Raw genomic sequence first — 10,528 nt, 5'->3', positions numbered from 1 at the left:
ACTGCTGACCTTGCGGTTAGCAACCCACCATGTAACCCACAAAACCACCAGGGCACTTTACCATCTATGTAATTCTAGCATAATGGTGACTACTTCTTCATTCGTCTGATTAACCCTGAGCTGAGATGATCTCAGTACAGGTCATACGAAAACTTTCCTCCCGAGGGCCTAGCACAGATCGTGCTGGGTGCGTGGCTGGGTGAGCGTGTCAGCTTGGGTCCCTGTCCCTCTAAGCAGCTCTCTGCAAACCGTTTCTGAGAACCGTTTCTTCTTAGCTTGATGCTTTGCTCTCAGGCTCTATAGTGCACCCTTTTCTCTTTTAAATCTCACAGACCAGTAAAATGTCAAAAATGACTTGTCAATTTTAAATATTTCCTAGTACAGACATTTTTTTCAAAATAAAACTAGGTTTTTTTTCCTACCAGCTTACAAAATAAGTTATCTTAACACTCCAAAAGCCTAGAGGGACAGGGGAACAACTAGGGAATTAAAATCAACAACCAACAATGAGGAGAACATAGAGATCCTGGGGGTGTTGGAGCAATAACAATCTGGCTGAGAGGAATTACTAAGAGGCAGAAGAAGGGCAAGTGTGATGATGGAGCAGAAGGAAGGTAAAAGGAAACAGGAAAGATCTAGGAAGCAAAGCTATGGATAGAGGTATAAACATAGATGTGTACACATGTAAATCTATTAATTCATAAAAAGAGAGGTGTTGACCTACGTACATATATTTATATGGAAATACATTGAGTTAGTGGACAGACTTTGGGCCTCTGCTTAAGCTCTCCCTCAATGCAAGAACACTTTGTTCTAACAACCTGGCCTTCTGTGATGCTCACCCTCCCAGCACAATCTCTAAAGACAAAATGGGTGCACAAGCAAATGTGGTGAAGAAAGCTGATGGTGCCCAGTTACCAAAAGATATAGCGTCTGGAGTCTTAAAGGCTTGAAGATAAACAAGCAACCACCTAGCAGAGAAGCAACAAGCCCACATGGAAGAAACACACCAGCCTGTGCAACCATGAGGTGTCCACAGAATCAGGTAACAGTCATTTGAAGACCCAAAACAAACAAACAAAAACATATTGTTGAGAACGAGGGGGGTCAGAGCAGAGACCCAAAACCCATCTGTAGACAATGGGACATCCCCTCACAGAAGGGTCACAAGGATGGGATGAGTCAACCAGGGTGCAGTATAGCACTGATGAAGCACACAATATTCCACTGGTTCTTTGAGACTTCCTCACCTCCCCACCCCCCACCCCGACTACCATGACCCCAGTCTTGCCTTTCACTTCGGCCTAGACCAGAGCATGTGCATGGGTACAGATAGGAGCTCATGACACATGGAATTCAGGTCAGATAAACTCCTCAGGAACAGGAATGGAGTAGCAATACCAGGAGGGTAGGGGGAAGGTGGAGAGTGGAGGGGAGGAAGGGGGAACTAATCACAATGATCAACACATAACAACACACACACACACACACCCTCCAGGGGGACGAACAACAGAAACCATGGGGGAAGGGAGACAGCAGGCAGTATAAGATATGAAAATAATAATTTATAATTTATCGAGGGGTCACAAGTCAGGGGAGGAAAAAAAGAGGAGTTGATACCAAGGGCTCAAATAGAAAGTAAATGTTTAGAAAATAATGATGGCAACATATATACAAATATGGTTGATACAATTGATGTATGGATTGTTATAAGAGCTGTAGGGCCCCCAATAAAATGATCTTTAAAAAAAGAAAAGTTTCAGGTCTCAGGACCAAAAAACTACAGCCCTACAGAATCTTCCCACAGCCTCTTTCTTTGCCTGTGGAGAGACGTGCCTAAAACAGGAGTTAAACTAGTGAGTGTGGCACTTGTACCACCTGCCACTTCCCTGCCCATCACTCCACTGTGGATTTGATTGACACAGTCAAGCATGCAAGAAATACCATTTTTTGTTTCTTACTCAATTTATTTGCTATTTAATTCTTTTTTTATTGGGTGACTGAAAAGCACACTTCATATTCTACTCCTGGAGGTCGCATCTTTAATCCAGCGCATTTATTGCCAGCGTGGGATTAAATTTTCCAAGGCCCCCGGCCCTGAAAAGATGATGATGCCCCTTGTGAAAAACAAAACAAAAACATTTTGTTGTGACCCAGGTAAAGGTTTACAGAGGAAATCATCAGTTTTACATCTAACAATCCGTACACATTTTGTGTCAACTCATGCATTGCACTTCCTCTCAGTGTCGCATCACGCCTCCCCCTCCCTCCCGTTTCCTGTTTCCATATCTCCTTTCCTAATTTTCTGCCTGGTGTCCTTGGGTAAACGCTGCCCTTTTGATCTTAAAGGGTTGATTACCCCCCTCCACAGGGGTGAGTTCACTTCCAGATCTGAAGGATGACTAAAAGGTCATCGTTTATTTTTGTTTGGGGGTGTTTTCTTGGGGGAGGTGGGGAGGGGCACTAGTCTGTCTGAGCAGTCAACCTACAATTGTGTCCCACATTTTTCTCCGACTCTCTCCAGAATTTTAGAAGCAATGTGACCGTTTCACAGCAGTAGGTAGTGGTAGTTGGGCACCATCTAGTTCTTTTGGTCTTGGGATTGTGGAGCCCAATGTTTCTGAGGTCCATTAATCCACTGCACTCAAACCGAACACCAGACTTACTGTCGTCAATGCTGATTTGACTCGTAGTGAACCCCACCCCACCCCCTGTGTTTATGGGAGTAGAAAGCCCAGTTGTTCTCCAGCATAGCTGCTGGTGGTTTTGAACTGCCAACCCTGCAGATAACAGCCCAACACTTAACCAACACATGCTACCAAGGCTCCTATTGGCTGCACTAATTGTTTCCAAATATCTTCCAATTTTCACGGGTCTTCTTTCTTCTGGATGGGAAAACACCAATAGTTGCACCTTATATGGTTGTTCTCAAGCTTCTAATACCCCAGTCACTACTCACCAGAGTAAGATGTCGAACATAGTCTTTGTGAACAAGGACACCAGTTGACCTTGGTGTCTCCCTAGATCAGGAGTCTTCAAACTTTTTAAACAGGGGGCCAGTTCACTGTCCCTCAGACCGTTGGAGGGCCAGACTATAGCTTAAAATAAAAGTATGAACAAATTCCTGTGCACACTGGATGAGTTGGCTGCTAAGCAGGACAGGCAGCAGTGGCAAAAACACCTGGCGGGTCGGATAAATGTCCTCAGCGGGCCACATGTGGCCCTCGGGCCATAGTTTGAGGACCCCTGCCCTAGACTATGGTGCTGCACCCACAGGCTCAGTGACTCATTCCCTCAAGGTATTTGTTTATGTCTAAGAAGTATTCATAACTGTATCCTCCATATGCTTCATCACATTCATGAATGTATTTGCAGCAATATACACAATATCTTCTGTCATATTTATGTATCGGTCACTGCTATCATGTTGATGCTGACTCATAGCAACCCTTTAGGACAGAGTACTACTGTGCCCTGTGGGTTTCTGAGGCTGTAACTCTTTATGCCCTTAGAAAGCTTCCTCTTTCTCTCCCAGAACAGCTGGTAGTTTCAAACTGCTGACCTTGCAGATCAAAGCCCACTCATAACCACTGCTTCACCAGGGTTCTTTCAAACTATACTCACGGGCATATTCCCACTCCCTCTTTCACCTGTGTGTCTATCTAAGCATCTACTTGTACGTCACCACGGTTACAGGATTGTGTATAAATAAGGGGACTTCAAAAAGTTCATGGAGAAATGCAGTGGAAAGTTCATAGAATTTTTCCACAAACTTTAAAAAGCTATATATATATATATAGCTTTAGGATTTGTTTTGTTATTGCCGGAATATATATTGCTTCAAACATTGTTTTAAATGGTCTTTGAACTTTGTTACACTTTAAAAGAGTATCGACATCTTCTTTCTTGCCCTTTGAAGAAGGATTTAAGAGCATTCAAAAATCATTTCAAAACAGAATGTGACTGTGAGTATTGAGCTACATTTACTTGTAGGGCATATGAATTAGCCCTGAAGGTAATCCCCAGACAAGAGTTTCAGAAACGTTTTTTGGCAACTGGCTGCCAAAACTCAATCGTCGCTCCAGTTCCTCTGTGCTCAGTTGTGAGAGGTTGGTTTCAAGATGTGATGTTCCTACTTTCTGTTTACTTAATTCACACTTAACTTGTTCTTAAGGGCCAGATATTATTGCTTTACAAATAACAAGTCTTTTACTCACATTTTAAAAGTGAGAAACCTCAGTTATAGGGATGGTATGCGGCTTGCCCAAGGTCAGTCACTCAGCTACGTAGTAAGTGTAAGGGTTTTGGGGGCGCGAAGCGGAATTAAAGATTCAATTGGTAAAGTTTTAGAAGCAGGCTTTATTGAGAAGCTTGCGGGCGGGTTCAGCAACACAGGTATTGAGCTGGTGAAACCGCGCGAGGGGAATTTCTGGCTGCGTTTTTATATCCCCTGGTGGCAGGCACAGCTGCACACAGGGGCTTCAAAGGGAAGCGCTCAGCTCATTAATCTTATGTATAGGTCCGGGACGGGTGGAATAAACACATCTTCAAGGAACGTTAATCTTATCTATAGGTACGGGGCGGGTGGAGTAAACATATCTTCAAAGAACATTCTTTCTCGGGGATGTCTGGTTCTCAGAACTGGTGATTTTCAGCGAGGGGAGGGGAGGCCGATGTGAGGGAGGCCCATGAGAGGTGAGTTCTGAGAACCAAGAAGGTACCCGATTCAAAATGGAGTCCCTTGTGCCAAGACCAGGCAGTAAGTAGAAGAGTTAGGATTCAAACTGGAGGCAATCAAATTCCATGTGCCATACGCTTAATTGCTAAGCTACACCAAAAAAAACAACAACAGGCGACATCCACTGCCACTGAGTAGATCCCAAACCACACGTGGGTTGTAGGGCACAGTCAAGCGGCTCCGTGGGGTCCCAAGGCTGTCTTTCCCCCTGGGAGCAGCTGGGGCGTTCAAACTGTTGGTCTTAGTTAGCTGTCCAACTCATACTCATCACACTCCCGGGGCCCCTGTACTAAATCCTGCCGCTCCTTCATTAGAGTTATGACGAGCCTAGCAGCAGAGAGTCAGCTGTTCCTCTGACCAAGATGCGGACAGCTGGAGCTGGAATGTGAGCGGAGGGTTCTGGCAAAGCTATGCCATCCTGGTGCTGGGACACAGAATCGCTCAGAACTCGAGCTAGAGGGCTGATGGAAGCCCGATCACATTTCTGGAATCAGAAGTCACTAAAGGTAAGTGTTGGTTTTAAAAGGCAATCGGGGGTGGTGGGGTGGTTAGCGGTAGGGTGGGGGTGGCAGAATGCCTGCTCAGAGCAGCTGTTCCCGGACATTAGGATCTTGATGGGGTCTTCCCAGGCAAGGGGCTCTAGCTCTCGGCTCTGCGGGCCCAGACCCTGCATTTTGTCAGTGCGCCCTGGGGTGAGCAGGCTCAAGGGAAGTGAATCACACCAAGCAGATTCTTAAGAGTCTAGATCAAAATACCAACTGTGAGAGCAAGTGCCAACAAATCAGAAGCTTGTTCAGAGCAATGCTCTTCTTCCCTGCAGCAAAAATATGCTTTGGGGCCTGAACTCAGAGCAAAGAGAATTGATTGAATGACCTCAGAAGAGGATATTATGAAATTTCCAAGCACTCATCTCCAGGATAATTGTACATCTGCCAAGGAGGCCAACAGCCAGGAGTGCAGGTGAGCGCCCTTCCCTTCTGTTACCCTTCCTGCAATTGAATTAGAGCCTGAATTCTTCGCACTAGGTCCACGGTCACAGTGGGGGTCCAAAAGGCATTTCAGCCACCATGGGTTCTTTCTGACCATTGACCAGGACTGTAAAAAAGCTTTACTCTCAGGCAGAAGAGGTTTGCTGTTGTTCCCCTGGTCAGCTCAGAGAGGGGCACTGGTTCTAAGTACACCTTGTATGGGAATCAGGGTAGGGCATGAGGTCCCCATGGTCATGAGCCGTAGTCCAATCAAGGTAGTCAGAGGGCTCTGAACCAATCTGGCACATTTTTCTGATCTGCAATAGTGGATTAGCCTGGTCCTGGTCCCTTTCCTGCTTTGATAGCCCCGCCTTCCAGGGTGGTGAATGGATCAGCCACCAGTCATGGCTTTGTGACAATTTCCTTTGTGTTTTAGGTCTTATCTAAGTAGCTGTGTGACTGTGAATCCTTAGACACCATTCATTCTCTATATATATTTCATCTGGATTTGTCTTCATCTATGTCCTGTTTAATTAAGGCTTACTAAATGGGTCTCCATACATTATATTCAATACAACGATTTCAATGGAACTTTCCTGAGCACCCTGACTTCAAAGGACACTGGTCATCTCAAATGGACATGGATGGCTAGAGTGGGTCACTCCACATGGTGTGTCTGTGGCCTGTGGTTTGGTTTGTGATACTCTGCGGGGGTCACTTCTGTGGACTTCCCCTCCAGACCCCAGAGGCAGTCTTTCCTAGGACACAGAAGTGCCTGCAGCAGAGGAGTGGGGGCGTGTGGCCAGAGCCAGCCGAGGAAACGCTAGGGTCCTCCCTCCCTCCTGCCCTTCCTCACTGTCTTCCTTTCCTCCCTTCCTTGCCTGCCACCTGATTCCAATCTGTAGATGTTAAAAACCTTCAGGGTACTCATTTGATGGGTGGTTCAAGGCATAAAAGCCATTGATTCCTTTAGCTAGTTCTGTCCTGGTTCCTTGTGGTGTTGTGGCTTTTCTAGATATATTATTACCGGAGCAAGCTTCCCAGCTGAGGAAGAACAGCGGAGCAGGGAGCCAAGCTTGCTTTGCAAGCAAAAAGATTTACTGGAGAGAGAAGTTCCTTGCAAGAAGAGACATGAAAAAGGTTTATTGGCTAGAGAAGCATCTTACGAGGGGAGACATGATGGGGCCTGAGGCAACACAGACCCCGTCTTGCCCAACAAGGGAACGGAGAGCTGTGTAAAAGCATTTAGGCTGAACGAACATTATATTTATTCATGAAATGAGGTGGAGAATTCTGGGAATTGAGTCCATGTAGGTAAGGTTGCCGTCATTGGTTGTACATGAAACAGGTGTTCAAAATAGAGACGGTAGCAAAGGTTTCTCGGCATCACCATTTATTATGGGATGGTGCTCATGTGCTGGGCAGACAGTCCTCAGGTTTGAATCTTCTGCCTAGTATTCTTTGTTCTTGGACTCTAGGTCACAGGTGTCTGGTGTACTCTTGGTTCTGTGTTCAGTCTGAGCTGGTGATGGCAGCAGATCAGTGAGTGGAATCAAAACATTATTCTTCCAGGGGAGAAGAACACATTCTTTTTGCAGCCGTTGGGGAAGAAATGGAAAATGACATAGACTAACACAAGCATGCCACAAGCTTAAACGTTAACCAGATGCAGCGTGTGAAGGAGCCTCCGTGTATTGGCCCTGGGGAAATTCCTCAAAATCATCCAAACTTGGAATGTGGGGGTGGAAGAATTCTGCCTCTTCCCTCACCTATCACAATGTAGCCATTACTCCCGACACCCAAAGGCTGTCAGGTGCTGGGGCTCACCGTCGTCCATCCTATTCTGCTCTCGGCCCACCACCTACTGAGCTGAGAGCTGCGGAGCCTTTTTCACTTTTCCAGTGAAAGGAAGCACGGGTGGGAGACCTGCGGATCGGCAGCCCGCAGCGGGGTCTTAGCAGGGTCTCGCTTTCCCACACTGTTCAGCAAGTCCCGGCAGATGGGTTTTCCGTATAGAGGGCCCGGCCTCAATGCAATGCTCCGTGATTGACGTCACCACTGCCAGGCCCCATGGGAGGAACTGGAGAGGCTCATTGCTCACTCAGTCCTATCGCATTCCCTCCGTGGCAGTGAGGCAGCAGTGGCCTGCCTGTCTGCCAAAAGTCTCAACCAGACATCACTTCCATTTTGCCGAATGGCAGATGCAAGCTGGGTTTTTTGTTCTGCTTTGTTGTTTTAAAGTGTGCATAAAACAACTCACTGCCGTCCAGTAGATTCCAACTCATAGCAACCCTGTAGTCCGGGCATGAACTGCCCCAGAGGCTTTCTGCATCATTAATTGATGAGGGAGTAAAGCCTCCTTTTTCTCTTGCAGAGCGGCTGGTGGTTTCGATGTGCTGATGTTGCAGTTAATAGCCCAACGCTTAACCCCCTAGCCACCAACCATGTCCCCAGGACCCTGGAGAAACAAAGGAACAAAGAAGTCCCTCACTTCTGGGGGTGTGAAGATGGAGGGCTTACTCCCTTCCCTGGCGCCCCTCTAAGCACACCACGGAGAAACAACATTTGCATTGCAGTTTTGTATTGTGCTTTCCACAGGATCTGAGCGGAGAATGCAATGCATTGTCTACTGTGCATTCTTCTGACGCTTAGGAAACGTTCACCATTGTTCTTGGAACCTTCAAGTATTCAAGTCTCAGCGTCATGCTTTTAGAGCACACCAAATAGATGATTCAGCCACTCGTGGAGAATAAATGAGGAAATAGCTTCAGCGTCCTAATGTGAACTGGGGGGGCCGGGGCGGGGGTAGTTTTTAAAGGGGGGGGGAGAAAAGCCTAGAAATTCCACAGAACTCTCCAACTCAGTAGGGGTGTCCTTTTAGTAGGGGTGTCCTTTTAGCTTAGGTACGAGCCCTGCAAGGATGGGGAATATGGCACTTTGATTCAGAAGTCTAAAAAGGCGCCCTTGCCGTGCCATTGTTTCCACAATGCCGTGACTCGGATTCGAACCGAGGTTGCTGCGGCCACAACGCAGAGTACTAACCACTATACGATCACGGCGAGCTACCGAGACGCCACGAGTAGTGCCTGATAAAATATTGTCCTAGGCGATCCTAATGTTAATAATCGTAAAAAGGTCCCAATTTCCAGGATCTTTGGAACCTTGGGGAGTTTCCAAAGCTGAGCTAGGTGGCTGTAGGCCCCGTGCACTCGTAGGCCAATGGGGGTGTCTACACCCCCGCTCCACACACCCACCCACCATCAGCACCACGAAGTCTCGGTTGCTGGGCCACGCAGACTGCAAGGGAGAGAATGAGAGCGCGGGTGGTAAACTGAGGCGGTCCGTTAAACCCCAGCGCGCAGACGAACCCGGAGCCTCCTCGGAGCCCTTCGGGTGAGAGGCCCCGACCCGTCCGAATGGTGGTGGTCCCAAGGTCACCCCCTAAGACAGACATCCCATCTGGACCGACTCCCGCGGGGATCCAGCAAGCGGTCCATTCAAAGCTACAAGATGGAAAATCACTGCCGCGAGCCCCGCACACTGTCCTTCGATGCCCGAGGAGACAGGCACGTAGAGCGAAAGGCCACCCTCGGGAGCCACCGAATGTGGTTCGAGCGCCCGCGTGGGCAGCGGCCGCCACTGCGCCTGTGTAGATACGCGGAGCCTCACGGCTGGAAAGGGGCTGGACCAAACAGTAACAGGTCAATGTCACTGCCAGGGGGCGGGGCTTTACACAGAGAAGTGCTCCGGCAAGGATCGAGCCGTGCAAGTCCCCAGTAGCTCGCCGTGATCGTATAGTGGTTAGTACTCTGCGTTGTGGCCGCAGCAACCTCGGTTCGAATCCGAGTCACGGCATTGTGGAGGCAATGGCACGGCAAGGGGCTTGTATTTTATTACTTTCCTTCATTTTTATTCGAAGTCTGCGCGGCGTCGGATCTGTGTTGTAACAGACATGCTCAAAGGCAGTATTGGAAACAGATTTCAAACACAAAGAAAGGGACGTTTCACAGTCGAGGTGACCTCCGAGGTAGCTCTTATGGACAGAGTAGGAAACAAACAAACAAAAGGACAGAGTAGGAATTTGTCAAGCAACCGGGATGATCCCGTGCACAGCCTTGTGCAAAGGAAATTCCCATGGTCACTTTTCCCTTTGCCCATCCCCCCAACCCCCACCCCCCAGCGTCCAAAGGCTCTGGCCTGAAGGGTCGGAGGCAGGCACTGCCCAAGTACCTGTTGAATGAATGAATGAATACATGTCATTAGAGAGTGGGAGCATCTCAGAAGTGGGGCCAGGGATGAAGGTGGGAAAAGGAAGTGAATTCCCTGCAGCCCGGCCGCAGGGGCGGGGAGGTGGAGAGAAAGGACCCGCTCGTGTTTACTGAGACCCCTCTGGCGACAGAGTCGGCGGTCATTACCGTCCCTTGTTCTCTACGAAAGCCACGTTCTCCAGGAAACCAATGCCACTGGCTACTGGCTCCTGGGCCCGTGTGAGGCGCCGTTTGGGAGCGGGAGAGCAGATGGACGAGCGGAGAACGGGTCCCGGTCCGCCCTGCCCCGCAGAGGCCCCGCAAAGGCGGGTACTGCAGGGCCGGCCTTGGAGTCGGCAGCGTGGCAAGAAGCGTGTCTGCAGAGGGCGGAGGGAGCGCATTCACCGAACCCCCTCCAACGCTCGCTCCGGTGCCGGGTCCCCCGCACGCTGGCCCCGGGAGGCGCGGGGTCATGCCAGGAGGAATCAGCAGCGAGAACCCCTGCACACCAGGGAAATCTGGAGGTCCCCGGGAAAGGTCGCCCGGGGGCACAAGATGACGTCCCGAGTCCCGTA

At 48.8% G+C, this 10,528-nt stretch overlaps 2 non-coding genes across 2 annotated transcripts; one reads left to right on the top strand and one right to left on the bottom strand.

Annotated features, from left to right (window-relative positions):
- Positions 1-8,693: 8,693 nt before the first annotated feature.
- Positions 8,694-8,765, bottom strand: TRNAH-GUG. Its single transcript has one exon. It is a non-coding gene; the product is annotated as a tRNA-His (tRNA).
- Positions 8,766-9,489: 724 nt separating this feature from the next.
- Positions 9,490-9,561, top strand: TRNAH-GUG. Its single transcript has one exon. It is a non-coding gene; the product is annotated as a tRNA-His (tRNA).
- Positions 9,562-10,528: the final 967 nt, after the last annotated feature.

The sequence above is a fragment of the Echinops telfairi genome, unplaced genomic scaffold, assembly GCF_000313985.2.
Source record: "Echinops telfairi isolate 266 unplaced genomic scaffold, ASM31398v2 ScPeMD7_8;HRSCAF=38, whole genome shotgun sequence".
In the NCBI taxonomy this organism is placed as follows: domain Eukaryota; kingdom Metazoa; phylum Chordata; class Mammalia; order Afrosoricida; family Tenrecidae; genus Echinops; species Echinops telfairi.
The sequence above is the reverse complement of the archived record's forward strand: the minus strand, read 5'-3'. Positions and strand labels throughout refer to the sequence as shown.